Raw genomic sequence first — 17,381 nt, 5'->3', positions numbered from 1 at the left:
GTAGTTTACAATAAATATGATTGTGACTTGGAATGGGGTGGTAACAAATGGAAATGGAAAGAGGTCTTCAGATTGATGGAGTATTGTGAAAAATTAACCAACAGTATTAATAAATAGGATCTGAAACGAGAGGAAGAAAAAAGATTCAACAAAGATTCCTAAATGTTCAGACTGTGTAACTAGGTGAATGATGCCAATATTAATTTGTAAGAATATGGTGAAGAAAAAAGTTTTGGTAATGGCAGCAATAATTTTGTCCTGGCTAGGTTAAACTTGGAATATGTATTAGTATTTCAAAGGTAGATGATGTGTATCTGTCTCCGGAGTCTGGGAGATGATATCTGGGTTGAAGATAAAATGTGAGAAACAATAGCATATAAAAGAAACATGAAGAAACAAGGCTAAAATAAATGACCCAGGGAGTTAACGCAGAGAGAGGAAAGAAAAGGGCATGGTGCTGAATCTTCGTGCAATTTAATGCTGATCAGTCAGCAAGGGATCCTGAGAAAGAGATGACGGTGAGGCAGGAGAGGCAGGGGAGTATGGTGTCCAGGATGCCAAGTGAAGTGGGTGTTTCAAGAAAGAGGGAAAATCAATTATGTCAACATTACTGAGACATTCAAAACATAGAGGAATTAAGAATTGACTGTGATAGAATGAAAATTCTTGGCTATATGGGAAAGAGATTACCCCTCTCTCCTCCCCCAACCAGTGGAGTTTTGGGATGAACATCTTATGTGATCAACTACAGAGAGTGATTGTGAAGAGAATGAAAGCAACATTTTCAATGAATTGTTCTATAATGTGGACTAGATAAGGAGACAGGAGCTGGAGGAGGAGCTGGAATTAGGAGAGAGTTGGTTTTTCTCTAGATGAGAAATGGTTTACCCTGTTTGTATGCTGATTAGAATTGTCCAATAAAAACGGATGCCTTGATGTTGCACAAGTAAAGGGAAATAACTGAATAATAAGCTTGGGAGAGAAGAGGTTGCAATTTGAGAGTGGGTGCTTAAAATGGAGATTTTATTGGTAATATGTTTTCTCAGGTGGGAGTGGGTTACTGATGAGAGGTGGAGAGAAATAGTCTTAGAAGTGGTGAGCCCCAGGGTGTTCAGCAAAAGTAATGCTGTTGAGAAAAATAATGAGCTGTAGGATAAATTCTTTATGAAATGAAGGGGAGTAACTGGGAAGATAGGTAAGCACAAAAGCATAGGGTATCTCAGTGGTACAGTTTGAACGAATGACTTTTCAGAAGGAAATAGGATATTGGAGCAAAGATTAGTTTGCAAGTAGCAATGAAGAAAAAATGCATTCAATTTGAGGCTCCTTGGAAGGAGACATGTTGGAATAATCTCCACTGGAGGAGTTTGCCACCAGGTTTCAGATAGAATAAGGTGGTAAAGAGAAAACTCAAGAGTGATTGAGGATATAGTGTATTTTGCTGTTGATGGTCCATTTAAAAATTCAGAGGACACAGTGGAAGCCTTTAGGAAAAAAAAAAAAAAAAAAGAAGGGTAGTCCACAATTATTTAGATTAGCAGCTAAATAGAGAGATATGGGGATAAGATAATGGCCTGTCTTTGTGTCTGTTGTTTCAGTGTAATTCTTATAGTGCTTTAGCACTATCAAAAGTGATTTGGAGGATCAACCTACTCACCAGTGAGTGAGAAACACAGGGATAACAAGATGGGATTTGTGCTCATGTTCTCTTAGGGATGAACTGGTAATCTTCTCTAACTACAGCTTCTTTCTTAGAATCAGTCCTATAACTGGCAAGTTCGCTTTGCCAAAACCAGGAAGGTGTGGTTTCAGCAAAAGCACAAGTGTACCCATATGTCCTACCATAGCTACTGTGGGCAGCTGGTGGGGACAGGTTTTAATGTTACCAGGAATTAATGAAGGTTGGATGACCCATGAAAATTATCTATTTGTAATACTCTTCACTTGCTCAAAGTGTCTTATATTTTCTTCTGCTTTGAAAATGGAAATCAAGAGCGATTTTTTCATCAAGTCCTTTGCATCCATGTCCCCGTTTGGACACCTTCTCTGTCTCAAGGTGAAAGGCAAGAGTTTTACATTCATATCTTTAAGTAATTTGCCAAACTTATATTTTAAATACAGTTTCATTATTTCTTTGTTATCTTCAGGAATATGATTTATGGTGTAAACATAGCATATCGCTAGGTGAATTCAGTATCATTAATTAGGTTTCTTTCAGATGCACATTTTAAAATAAGATTCATAGTCAGTAATTCTTATAAAGTGGACACTTAAAAAATGATACGGGAGTTTGAATAAACTAAAATCTAAAAGCTAGAGAATGAAAAAAATGTGTTACTCCATACATCAAGCTAGATGATAGTATTTATAAGCCAACAAATTCTAAAGCTCCAATCCTAAATTAGAAGCTGTTTTGTGATTCTGTCAAATAAGAAAAACAGAGAGGCTTCCTTTAATTACCAGAATATTTTCTTCAGAATATCAGCGCATGCTCACTAATTAGGGTGTGGAGTTTGGGGGACTAAAATCAAGAAAATATATTCAAGAGTTAAAGCAATTTAGAATGCTATGTGTCAATCAAATCAGGAGAAAACATGGAAATGTAATATATGCCAATGCTAGAGGTGACATAATGTAGTTGTCAAGAAAAATTGGATTCCTGTTGTGTTTAGACCCTTTAGCATACAGTCACATATGTCTGAATTCAAAAGATCTAACACATTACTGAACGTGGTAAGATTAAGCAAAATGGAAAAGTAATGAATGACATCAAATATCAGAAAAATGTACTTTGCTAAAGGGGCAGCGATTTGAGAATTAGGGTCAGAAATATAAGAAGGGAAACTATCCTCAATAGGGAATTACTAATGTTTCCTTGGGTGATGACTTATTGGTAGGGTGTTGACTTATTAATAGGATGTGGACTGGAAATAATTGTTAGAAAGTTCTTTGAAAATATAATATAAATGCAATTGTTGTCTCTTTACTCCAAATTTTGAGCTTCCTAATGTATAGCCATGATAAGAAAATAAGAGGTTAAGATTGTGATTTCCTCTCAGATTGAAAATTTTTATATTCAAAAAATGTATTTAAATGAATTTATTCATTACAGAATTACTGTTTAACTTATAACAATTAAATAAATGTGAAGAGACATGGTTTGATATTAACAAATGGTAGACTCTAATCTCATGCCATGTTGGAAATTTATACAAACTCTACATAGACATTCCCTATGAATTCTATTGAAAATGTATTGAGTATTGTGCTGGTTTGAAGCTGTTATGTACCCCAGAAAAGGCCACATACTTTTAATCCATTCCTGCGGTTGCAGACTTGTGGTAGGTGGGACCTTTTGGTTAGGTTATTTCAACTTGAGAATGTGATCCACCCCATTCAAGGTGGGTCTTTATCTTTTTACTGGAGTCCTTTAGGAGAGGATAAAAGAAAAAGCATAGAGAGTTCAGAAAGAAGAAAACCTGGAGAAGCTAGGAGAAGACACACAGAAGCTCAGAGAGGAAGCCGCTGGAACCAGAAGCTGAAAACCACAAAACCTAGGAGAGAAGGACCAGCAGATGCCAGCCATGTACCTTCCCATGAGAAGCAGGTATCTCAGATGCCAGTGGCCTTTCTTAAGAGAAGGTAACGTCCTATTGATGCCTTCATCTGGACATTTTCACGGCCTAAGAGCTGTAAATTGTAAGTTCATAAATCCCTATTGAAAAGCCAGTCCACTCTGGTACATTGCATTCCAGCAGCTTTAGCCAAATGAAACAGGTCATGTAACTGGGGACACAGTCATGAGAAGAAGTGATGAAATGGAGAGGAGAGAGTTGAAGGAATTGAGAACTATTAAGATCATCCTATGCTCTGTATCCCCCAGCATTTTTTCATCTAGCCCTCAGTTAATTAATATTTTAGGAAGTTTTCTCACATTCTTAAGTAAAACGCTACCATATTTGTGTGTCTAGGCTTCTTTTCACACTCAGTTAAAGATGTAAACTAATTGTATTCTAAATGAGAAGAAAGTCCTACAGCAATTCCTCTTAGCATATGCTGATACATTAAACAAACCACATATTATTTTATAAACATTAGTTTTCTCAATAGTACTCACAGCTCTATAAATTTTAATTTTTCTATCCATATTTTTCATTTCCTTTTTATTCACTAAAATTCAATAAATATTTACTGTACACTCACTAAGTGTTTGGCACGCTTCTAGGCTCATGGAATACTTCAATAAACAAAGCAAAGATTCCTGCCTTTTTGATCCTAGATCGCTGGATCACTGCACTGAGGGGGCTGCTTGCAGTTCAACCTGATCTGCTTCAGATTGTGATGTGATTAAGAAATAAAATCTATTGTGATGAATCAGGGTAGTTGCATTAGTTAGGGTTCTCTAGGGAAACAGAATCAACAAGAGATATCTATTAATATAAGATTTTATAAAAGTGTCTCACACAACTGTGGGTATGCACAAGTCCAAATTTCATAGGGCAAGCAACAAACTAGCAACTCCAATGAAGATGTTTGATGAACTCCTTAGGAACAAACTGGCAACTTTGATAAACTCCTCAGGAAATGCTTCGCTGGTCAGCCGAAGAAGAAATGAAGGTCCTCTATCTGCCTAGCTTAAAAGTCTTCAACTGATTGGATTAAATCCAGCCGATTGCATTCTCTCATTGTGGAAGACACACCTTTGTTGACATAATCAATCACAGCTGCAGCCAACTGACTGATGATTTAATAACCCAGCCTTCTGGTTTATTAACCAGCCACAAATGTCCTCCCAGTAAAGGTTAGGCCAGTGCTTGCTTGACCAGATGCCTGGGTACCATCACCTGGCCAAGTTGACACATGAACCTAACCATCACAGTAGTTCATAATAGTAATCAGTGTACCTATCCCAATTAATGTATAAGTGAAAATAATTTTTAATCTACAATTATATATCCAAGCCCATTTTTATTTAAGTGGGAGGGTATAATAAAAATATTTTTAGATATATTATGTTACAAATTGAATCATATCCTCCACAAAGAATTCATCCTGGGACTGTGAATTCATTTGCAAATAGGATCTTGGACGATCTCATTAGTTAAGGTGAAGCCAAACTGGGTGGGGTGAGCCTTAATCCAATGTGACTGGAGTAAGCAGAGGAAATTTGTGCAGTCAGCAGGAAACAGGCGAAGAGAGAGGGCCATGATCATTCAACAGAGGCAGAGACTGACCTTTGGCAAGCTACTATCAGAGTGCTAAAGACCTCAAGGAAAGCATGATCCTGCCAACACCTTGATTTTTGACTTCTTGCCTCCTTAACTGTGAGACAATAAATTCCTGTGGTTTGAGCTGACTAGTCTGTGGTGCTTTGTTACATAAACCATGGAACACTAAGACATTAGACATCAGGATGTTTGGCAAACAGAAATCCATTTTGGAAACACTCTTGGAGAAAGTTTTAAACATAGATAATTAAATTTGGGAGGTTGTTAAAAGAGATACCCAACGAAAAAGTGATCAAATAGCTTATGAAAGCTTACTGATTTCCAAAATAATATGGCTCCAAAGTAATGAGTTATATTCATAACAACCCTGAAAAAAATTGAATAATATTAGTGAGGTGTTTATGGGTAAAATAAGAGTGTGTTCTTTTAACTATGTTGTGCTGCTATATGGATATTGGTAAGTAGAAAAATCAGTAGGCAAACATGAATATATCTATTAAAAACAATGTCTGAAGAGAAAAATAATACAGATTTTAAGACAGACAAAAGCTAGATGTAGCCAAGGGACAAAAAGGCAAGGAAAGAGACACAATGTTCAAAAATAAGTCCTAAAATACCAGTAATTACAGTAAATATTAGAAGGAACAAATTCATGAATTAAAAGACAATTCCACCCTGATAGTTTTAAAAAGATTCAGCAACATATTGTCAAAATACAACAAAATAAAGACAAAGAAATTTGAAAAACTGGGAAATTGGAAAATAGGATAAAGATGGCAAATATGAAACAAACAAAAAAAAACCTGGGTCTCTTATTGTAACATGTGATAATATTCCATTCAGGTAAAAAGATGGAAAAAAAAAAAACAGAAAGAGAAGAAAACAGAAACAAGTAAATGAAAAAGTTTAGCACATAAAAGCATCATGAACATAAATGTGTATAAAAATTTCATTAAATATAGAAAGCATCAACTGGCAGTACTCCAGGGAAAAAATAAATAAATCAATAGTAGTTAGAAATTTTTAACACACCACTCTTGGAGACATGTGTCCAGGAAAAAAAAATTATTAAGTGGAGTGACCAAAGATCTGAATAATTTAAAATAAGATTAATCTTTTCATTTCATTTAGAATTCTACACTAAACAGATAAAACACATACTTTTGAATACTCATGGAACATGTTAAAAGTAGATCATAAATTATAAAATAATAAGATAATAAATTTATAAATGTTATAAATTTTAAATTAAAAGAGGTCTAAAAGTTTCTGGTGTTAGAAATCAACTTTAATCTTATGATATAGTTTAGTCATATAGGAAGTCATTAAAGAAATTATGAAATACATGGAGTTAACTAAAAATGAAGAACATTCATTCCCAAATATTGTCGTACACACCTAAAGCAGAGTTAGACATAATTTAACTGTTTTAAATATTTATCAGAAGCAAGTATAGTCTTTGTTAAAATTTTCTAATTTTTTATATGACTCTATGCACTGAAATCAAGAAGCTGAAAAAAAGGTAATAGAGAAAAATCAAAGAAATGAGAAGGAAAAGTGTTAGTAGCATTATCTGTATGATTTGTATTACCAATGAAATAAAGAACTCCCTAGCCCTCAAAATAGAGAAGATTAAAAACAAACTGACTTTTAGAAAATACTAATGAGATAATGAGATTACCAAAAAGAAAAAAAATTCACAAATATGCAATATTTGTTATTCTAAGGAGGAAGTAAATACAAATACAATAATCAAATTTTTAAAAATTATAAAAGTGTTAGTGTTTACACTACACAAATACAGTAAACCACACATGAGTAAACTATAAAATTTGTACATTTTGACATATATGTCCAACACAAAATCATCACCACAATTAAAATGATGGACATATCTATCACAATCAATGGTTTTCCTGCACTCTATTGTGATCCCTCTCTCCTGCCCCTTCCCAACCCCTTCTAACCCCAGAAGACACATAGATCTGCTTTCTGTCACAAAAGATTAGTTTCCAAATACCCCCCTCCCCAATTTCTCTCCTTTTTTTCTTCCCTTTCTGTTTGTATTTCCCTTCTCTCACAATAAGAAACCCAATTTTGATATCTTCAATATGTATTTATTTTTTAAATCAGTACCTACTTACATCCCCATGGAACCCATCGTCCATTACTACCACTACCTCCCTCTCCCCTGCCTTCACACACATTGATATCTTCATCATACAGCTTAAGCTTCTACTCCTTGCTGCTCCCACCAAATGCCTGCATCAACATATCCTTCATCATGTTCTGGCTTTATTACCCTAAAACAGGGGTGTTCAAATACCCTTTTCTCACATCTTCAGCTCTGACACCCCACAGTGGGCAACTGGCATTGTCTCTACCCCTTCATGGCCCTTTCTTACCCCATTTGGGCTTTGACATCTGGTGTCAACCTGACGCAGTTGTCTTGGTCCCATGCAGAGACCATCCTCACTCCTCTGGAGTGCCAATGCCTTGCACAAGATGCTGTCTTCCCTCCTGTAGGTGGATGTCTATCTTACTCTGGCCACCTAATGGCTTTTAGACTGACATTTTTTGATGATGGTGGAAGGAAGGAAGAAAGGAAGGGAGAAAGGGGGAAAGGAAGAAAGGAAAGAGGCATGTTGATTTTTTAAAAATTACCCTAATCAATTGCCTCTATAATCATTAATGTTATTTTAAGTCACATAAACCCCCAAACCCCCGCTATAAATATCTAAAACATCTCCAAGGGTTCGCTTAGTATTTGTTCCATTCATTTGTTAGAGGACCTGAATTAATCTCTTTAGATGATTGTTCTATGTCTCCAATCAAATTTTAAGATCTTTAAAATTTCCCACTTGTATCTGTACAACCTAACATGAATGCTTCAAATTCCCTAAATAATGAAGAAGAGGAGGAGGAGAAGGAAAAGAGAAATAGAGTAGCAAGAATACTCAAAAAAATCATAATTAAAATCATTTATGGAGTCACTGAGCAAGAAAAGATTAGATCACATTGCTACTAGAAGAACAGGGATGAAGTAAGGTTTTGAGAATAACTAGGACAAGATATTCTCCCTGTGTTTTTACATGTTCAGCTCTTTTCATTTTGCATTAAATTATTCTTATTAAAGTCTGGATCCTTTTTACTTCTCAGAGAACCTATATTTCTGAATTATTTTTCTCAACCAAGATTTATACCCCACATAATTCTATTTTCAAATTTCAAAAATTGAAAGAAAAGAGCTTTTGTTCTGGTAAAGCTCTGATAATCACTCCTGGACCACTGTGGTCAAGTTTAATTAACAGGATGACCACAAAATAAGTCATGTATAAGAAGAAAAGGGGCGTTCTCAGAGAAGGGAGGTAGGGATGGGTGCTGACGAGATAGCCCTCAGATGGCTGCTTTAGGGCTTTTCATTTTATCCCATGGAAATTAAATTGGATTCTCTTTATAATATCATCTCAAAGATTTCTATTCAGAAGTCTTATTCTCACTCTAATTTATTAATTATTTCAGATAGTTACTAAAACCATATTTTCCCAAATATTTTAAATTACGATTTCATTTTCTGCCTTCTTTCAATAATCTTCAGTCATTGAATCAATGTCACCTCGGCAACTTAAACCTAGGATTTAGTGTTGATAAGAATTTCCTCAGAAAGATGTTCACTTGTGCTCAGTCACCATTAGAGACTATTTCCTGCTTCCATTAGGTCTTTGGAATTATATAGCAAAGAGCTTTCAAAGATAAAGCAGTGCTTTCTAGCTAATTCTCTTTAGTCTCAAAGACTAGAAGCTCCAAGGCCTCAATGCAGTAAAATAAAAAGTTATCATGCCATCCAGAAGCTTCAAACAATATGTTTGGTATTACCTTTGACTTTATAAGGTTAAGCTTAAAAAACAAAACAACCACAATAAGAAAATTTAAACCTAAGATTAAATAAAATATCAAAAAACAATTGTATACAGTAATTGATTGGATTGGTATAGCAGTTGAAAGTGAATGATCACTTTGTTTATATCTAATTATCAGACATGGGAAGTTTAAAGAGAACTGTAAGGAAATATTAAATGGAGAAAAACCATGGAGAAATAGAAAAAGAAGGTTTCAAAAATTATATCTCACTATATGCAAACTTACTTTATATTGTGATTATGTGAAACTAAGTTTTAAAATAGAAAAGTATTTATTTCTATAAAATAAATTTTTCAATAAAAATTTTCAAAACTGTACCTAAGTTTAAAACAAATGAAAATGAAGTATACTTTTTCCCACCTGAATAAGCTCAAATATCTTCAAAGCAGATAGACATAAGGGCTTGAGGCTGTGATGTCTCATACTGATCTAAAAGCTATAGCTGATTTTCCCAATCTGGCCAGTTAGTAGCTTTCATTCCTGATCCTTTGTCCTCCAGAATCTATGCTTTTATGTGACAAGAAAAAATCTCCCTCCTAATAATATAAAATAAAATAAAATAAAATAAAAGTATTTATAGAATATATGTGGTAATGTTTCTGGAATATATATCGATAAAATATACAAGAGGAAGAGTAGAAGAGGTAAATGCACCCTAAGCATTTAAGGCAGCTGTTCCAGTTTGCTAAAGCTGCCATTATTCAAAATGCCAGAAATTGATTGGCTTTTATGATTTATTAGGTTACAATTTTACAGCTCTAAGTCCATAAAAGTGTCCAAACTAAGGCATCAACAAGAGGATACCTTCACTAAAGAATGGCCAATGGTGTCTAGAACACTTCTGTCATCTGGGAAGGCCCGTGGCTGGCGTCTGCTGGTCCTTTGCTCCCAGGTGCTGGTTTCAAAGTGGCTTTCTCCAAAATGTCTCTGGGATTCATCTCTTTGCTTTGCATCTCCAAATGCCCTTGTGTCTGCAACTCCAAGCATCTCCAAGTGTTAGCCAACATCTGCGTCTGTGTTGGCTCTTAGCTTCTCTCTTAAATACTCCAGTGAACTAATCATGAGTCACCCTGAATGGATGGGGTCCACAGCCCCATGGAAATAATCTAATCAAAAGTATCATCCACAGTTCAGTGAGTCACATTTCTATGGAAACACTCAATCAAAATGTTCCATCCTAAACAAAAGTCTAATAAGTCTGCCCCAACAAGATTGCATTAAAGAACATGGCTTTTGTAGAGGACATAATATATTGAAACCGGCACAGTAGCAAAAATAAAATTAAATTAAATTAAAATTAAAATTAAAAAAAAAAGTCACACATTTTTTCTCTGTAGAAGAAAAAAATTAACATTCATGTTCAGATTATTTCGAGGTTTCTCATACTAGTTGCTATACTTGTTTTTTCCCAAATTGAATGTGGCTAGTGAGTACCAAATTCCCCCTTAAGACACACACTCCCCCCCACACACACACACGTACAAACACACAGAATAGAAACTTTTTTCACCATACCTGTTAACTCTATAGCATCTGTAAATATTGACTGGATGAAAATATCTCAAGATGTCAGTGTTGAAAATGAGCACTGAATTTAGGGACAAGGCATGGGTTGCAGTGAGGTAAAGTACTGAAAAGGTACTAAAAAGTGGGTCACCATAATATAATGCTTAAATATTGGGGGTTTGCCTATTTCCTTCACAGGAATGATCACAATGTGTGTTTATTTTCTGCATTATTTGCTAGATTGCTTATTGTCCACTCACACTAAAAACTTGTGCTCTGGAAGAGTTTTGCAATCCTGCACAAGTCTGGTGCCACAAGGCAGACATTCAATAAATAATTTTGAATAAGTGTCTCAGTTTATGCCATTGTCTTCTTCTCTTAATATGCTCTACTCACACAGTAGTCTACTTTTAGTTTCTATTAATGCCAATTTTTAAAACAAACTTTTTAAATTCTATGGCACTTTTATATTAACAGAAATTTTGCAAGGATAGTAGTGAGAGTTCTTGTATATGCCACACCCATTTTCTGAACCAATTTTGACTCAATTTTGCTAACTAAATTCCATATTTGGGTAAGATTTCCTCAGTTTTTCCCTAATGTTCTTTTGCTGTTCCGGGATTGTACCCTGGATGGGATGTAGTGATGTTTGCTTAAGCTCCCTTGTTTGTGACAGTTTCTCAGACTTTCCTTTTTTCTGATGACCTTGAAAGTTTGGAGGTTATTGGCCATTTATGCTTTAGTATGACTTTAAATTTGAGTTTGTTTGATGTTTCTCTCATTATTAGTCTGATTTTGGGGTTTAGGGGAAGAAGACCACAGAGGTAAAGTGCCATTCTCATCTCATCAGATCAAGGGTACATTCTATCAAGATGACTTATCACTGTTGATGATAACCTTGATCACTTGGCTGAGGTAATATTTGTCAGATTCCTCCACTGTAAGGTTACTGTTTTTGTCCTCCCTTTCCTTACTCTTGTCTTTGGAAGCCCCCGCTTAAGGAATGAAGAATTAGTCTTCATCTCTTTAAAGGCAAAGTATTTCCATTAATTATTTGTAATTCTTCTGCATGGGAGATTTGTCTGTTCTCCCCTATTTATTTATTTATTCACTTATTTATTTATGGCAATATGATCTTATGAATATTTATTTTATGCTTTGGGTTTAAATTCCAGTTTAAGATAAAAATTTTTCTTCTTGTCTTTGGAAATTTGCATTGGCTCTTATCTTTGCCTTGATATCCTGCTCCCACCCCTACTCTCCCACAGCACACATATTTCCTTGAAGTCTATGAATTTAGGTTTTACCTCATTAGGGAGACATTTCCTGCTAATCTGATAGTTGAAGAGACTGAGCTTCAAAATGAATTTGGATTTTAAACTTCTGGATTCAAAATTTTAATTCAATCTTGCTTTCAGTAGGACATGTAAACTTGAAAAGATTTAGAACTATTAATTTAGAACTATATATAGACACACACGTATACATAAATACATATATATACATATATATATGTAATGGATACATCCGCAAAAGTCTAAGGTATTCACATCTACTCAACAATCATATATCATGGACTAAATGAGTAACATAATTTGTTGTTCTTCAAATGCTTTGGTGTGTGTAACTTACATTCTTAAGAAAATTAATAAGTATGTTGCAATAAGCAGCTGTTCACCTCAGGAAGACAGATGCTTTATAGACTTCAATGAAATCATTTTTCAGTCTGGGGTTATGGAATGTAAATATTCTCCAAACTTATTTTGTATTTCTTACCAAAAAAAAAGTGAAACAATTTCCGTGTTTTGTTGAATTATTAGTATAATTTTCAACAGCACTGTCAGCCTGTACTATAATGTTGTAAAAGCCTCTAATATTTGACTCTTCCTGTTTTTGTTCCTGTTTTTAAGACCAAAACAAGACTGTGCTTAATACCCTTGCACCCACATTTTATGTAAATCGCACATTCTTGTTTCAGAATTCCTAAAAGTGTAATTTCTTGGTCAAAGTATTATTAATTTAAGCCTATGGACAGGATTGCCAGAGGGCCTCATCCCATCTGCAGTGTTGAGTGTGCCACACACACTGAGTTGCACACTCATCAGACCTCTGAGACTTCAAAGTGAACACATTTTGGAGCATCCTCACAGCTTGCAATGGCCCCCCTTCCTGCGTTCCTACCTCAGTGGGTCTCCTATCAGGCATAAGACTGATGTGGATACTTGACTCATGCTGGGCAAATGAAATTAGTACTCTTGGAGATTTGCAGTCAGGATGAGGAAACTCCAAGTCAGTAGGGTATATTTCCTTGAGGAAAGCTGGGTTACCTTCTTTTGCTGCTGTGTACAAGAAGAGCAAGGAAAATGTGCACTCTGGGAGCAATGCCAGAAGCATTGCAAGGAGAGAGGCAGAATCGAGGGGAGAAGACTCTTACAGATAACCTGAGGCACCTTACTTGGCCTGTGTTTAAAATTCTGCCTTCCAGATATAACTCTGTCCTCTTATCTGCTATTTTAAGATCTTGTTTGTGGTCTGACACAAAGAGCTCCTTCTGATACTCACTGTTTTGCAGCCTCCAGTTAACCATGTCTTTTGTCCAGTGACTCCCTCCTACAACAAGCATTTGTACTTAAAACATGCCAAACCAGAAAAGGGGATCTCATTTTTTCTGAGAGTGGCAAGCACAAAGCTTTTGGTAACTGTAGCTGAATTCTCATAATATGAAGTGCCATAAGAAGTAGGATATTTTTCAGGAAAAAGAAAACAAATAATCATGGAGGAAAGACAAGACAAATGACAGAATTCCCCAAAAAAAGCAAGTTTTGGGAATTCACTTTTCCCACCAAAGGATTATAAATCCTTCATGATTTTCTGCATAATTTCCTTTTTCTTTCTCTTGTGCTTTCTTTCTTTTTCTCCCTTCCTTCCTTCCTTCCTTCCTTCCTTCCTTCCTTCCTTCCTCCCTTCCTTCCTCTCTCTCTCTCTTTCTTTGAGACTTGAGCCTCTGTGATTGAGGAAAACAAAAAGAATTGATTGATTTGTTGTGAATAAACATATGACATCGTAGAGAGTAAACTAATATACATTTGGTAATTGGAAATTTGTATGGTCTGGTAACATATTCCCAAAGAAGAATGCAATTACCTATGATAATATTGAAATGCTAAGAAAATATGAATTTAGTAATTTAGATATCATTAAAAAGCAATCTTTGTTTTTTTTTTTTAAACTGCTTGTAACATTGTATTTTAAATTCACAAAGGAAATGAAATGATGTCAAATGATGCCATAAGACTGGTGAGTCAGTTTGGATAAATGATTAAGAATTTCTTGTTCACATATCTAGTATCAGTTGCCCATGATTATCAGCCAGGTTTGAAAGTTTCCATAATGGGTAAGTTATGTTGTTAAATTAATATGGAACTAAAGACTAAAATGATTCATTTCCCTGGAATTTTCTAGACAAATTGATCTCAAGACCTTCACCTGGAATCACTTTCTTTTCCCTTCCAAGTATAAATAGATATTTAGGCATTTATTCACTGAATTCAGTAACTGTTTGTTGAACATGTCATAGAAAACACTGTGCTAGTCAATTTAAAGGAAAAATAATTTTGAACTGAATCCACTTATCTAAATGCATGGTGATAAACAATTATAATGCAGAGATTTAAAGAACCTACAGAGACATGGCTTTAAGAGGTAGGAGGAGGAATGAAACTTTGAGCTGAGGAGGGAACAGAGAGAAGTTTAGAGGTGGGCTTTGAAGTGTGAATGAGATTTATAATCAGGAATACATCAAGACAAGAATTCCTAGCAGGATAAATGTTTTAAAGGCTAAAAAAAAAATGCAAGCAGTGCAAGGATAGCAGCAAGTTCATTCTTATGGCTGTTATATAAGGTGATCAGAATGGAATGCAAGAAGGAAAAAATAATGCACATAAGCAAATGGTTTTTCATCCTAAGGACACTTTTTAGTTTATAACAATAGCTTTAAGAAAATATTGTGTATCAGGGGGCAGTAATATAGACCAAATCTGGCTCATTGCCTGTCTGTGTAAAGAAAATTTTATTCAAACATGGCTAGGCCTACTCATTTACATATTTTTCATTGTTGCTTTTGTGCTACAATAGAAGAGTTGAGTAGTTGCAACAGAGACAGTATGATCTTCAAAGCTAAACTACTTACTGTTAGCCCCTTTACAGAAATAATTTGCTGAACCTTGTCCTAGACAGCTCTGTAAATATTAGTAGTGAGTTGGTACTAGTGTCAAAATAGGTACGATGTATGTATACTAAGGTTGTAGAACAAGATTGAAAGCCAAACTGTGAAACTATCAATCATTGAACTATAGCATTATATATCCCTTGGCAAATTTCTTATTTTTTCAGCATCAAATGCAAAAAAATGGTTTGGAAGAAGTATTACAAAATGTATACTAATGTGTTCCAACCACAATAGAAAATGGAAAAGAAGTCTTCTAAATGAGAGTTGACTTTCTTCTTTCTGTTCTCTAGAAACAGTGGAATCTTATTTTTCCAAATAGTTATTCTCTGATCTTTACATTAATTTAATGAAACTAAATGCATACATGCAAAATGTTTAGCCTTCAGAATTACCCTCTGTCTCCTCACAATTAGGGTTGTGTTTGAACTCGAGATCCTTTAAGGTATAATTTGCTCTGGTCACTTTTACCTACTTTTAAAGTATGTCCTCTCCCCAGTGCCATCAGCCCTCTTTTGTCAGCAATTCTCACATTTCTGAGAGCTTACGTTCTCACCACGTGGCACTGTGTCTTATGTCTCATATGTGTATCACACAGTTTGGGGGCAGCCAGCAATGATGCCCTGGTGTTATTTTCTTCGTGATGAAAGTTATAACTCTGCAGAGTCCATTTCCAAGGTGAACTTGTCTCCTTTGGTTACCCACCTGCATCCTTTAATTGTGCTTCTAAGCCATACAGATTTCTTCTGAATCCTCCAGAAAATCAGGGTGGGTTCTACAAAGAAGGGCTCAAAGACTAAAATAATGTTATAGATAAATGAGGCTCTAGGATACTTACAAATGCCTTCACAATCAAAAACAAAATTAAATTAAAACCAAGTATCTGGGAGTGACTTGATACTAGAAATCCACTCTCTGAAAGTGTATTTTAACACAATTAAATGGTGCCATTTAATTTTCAGTGTTTTACGAATTACTTCTTTGGCAGTTTGTAGATTGCTAGCAAAGGTTAGTAGGCAAATTTTGAAGGTGGCAATGGGTATTCTTAAGTAGTTGAAACATTCGTGTATTTTTCAGTGGAAAGAGGTGGTATATAGAGATAGTATATACTTATGTTTCCCAGGATATTGAAAGACCATGCAAAGAAAATTACCAAATTTATATTTGGAAATCTGAAACATGCCAAACCTGGTGTTAGGCACTTCTAGAAATTAAAAAAAAAAAAAAAAAAAAAAAAAAAAATTTCCCCCTGCTTCAAGGAATTTACATTCAGGTAGAAGCAATTAAATAAATACACCAATGATCATAAGATGCTGTAACGTTAGCTAATTAAAACAGGAGACGGCTAGCAAGCTGTTTTGATAGGCACAGAAGACAAGGAAGTCATATTTAGGTGTGAGGGTCAGGAATAATTTCACTGGGGAGGTGGCTTGGAGGATGGAAGACTTGAGCCAAAGGCAGGGTGGAGGGGAAATTGCAAGTGAAATGCCCAGAAGAGCATGTGCAAACATAAGGTATTGGGAAAGCTCAGGAGTCTGATTAGTCCTGTTTTGGTGGCATGTGAAGTAGCTGTGGATGAAATGGTGTGGAATGAATAACTGAGGTTATATTGTAGAGGCTGGAATTTGGAGGTAAGCCATGGTGAGGTTGTGAGCAAGAAAGTGCTCTAATCTGAGTTGTTCTTTAGAAATATAAGTCTGGTGAAAACAGGCTAACTAAAGAGAAGAAACTGTAGAGAAACAGTAAATAGGGTGGTTAGTTAGAGCGGACGTTATGCTAGTACCCCAAGAGAAAAGTAAAAATGATGAAGATAATAATTGCTAAATTACTCTTGAGGTTTTTTTGTGTTCTCTAGTTGCTACTCTAAGCATATACATATATTGACTTATTTTATTCTAACAAAACCTAATTAGATAGGGAATATTTTTAACTGTATTTTAATAGATGAAGAATCTAAAGTATAAAAATATTTCACTTGACCTCAGGGCAAACAGCTTCTAATTGGCATGTAAATTTGAGTGCTTATTAAGTTAGAATAATTCACTCAAAATTTGTTGAATGAATTAATAAATAGAGGACTAAGAATTGGACTAATATAACTACATTTTTGTTCTTTTTATTGCCAGTAAATTGCTATTATATTTTAAAAATGCACTGCTTTACTAATAAAAATTACATCAATCTATTATTTAAAATGAAGGAGTAAATTCAAGCTTCCAGAAGAAAAAAACAATTCTTACTTCAGTCTAAAGAAATAATCTTTATAGCTTTATGCTGTAATACTTTGTATTGACTTTCTATGAATGTCATACCACAAATAGAAACTTTTTTAAAAACTGCCGTATATGCTAAGCACTGTTCTTGATGAGGAAGTGTATTTTATTTTATTTATTTAAGTGTTGACACATTAATAAATTGGAAAAAAGGAAAGCTTTTCTGTAACACTAAAATCATTAATCAAATTTGGAACAAAGCATTCATTCAACAAATAAGATAAACTG

The sequence above is a fragment of the Choloepus didactylus genome, chromosome 6, assembly GCF_015220235.1.
Source record: "Choloepus didactylus isolate mChoDid1 chromosome 6, mChoDid1.pri, whole genome shotgun sequence".
Lineage (NCBI taxonomy): Eukaryota > Metazoa > Chordata > Mammalia > Pilosa > Megalonychidae > Choloepus > Choloepus didactylus.
This window is presented reverse-complemented; position numbering follows the sequence as displayed.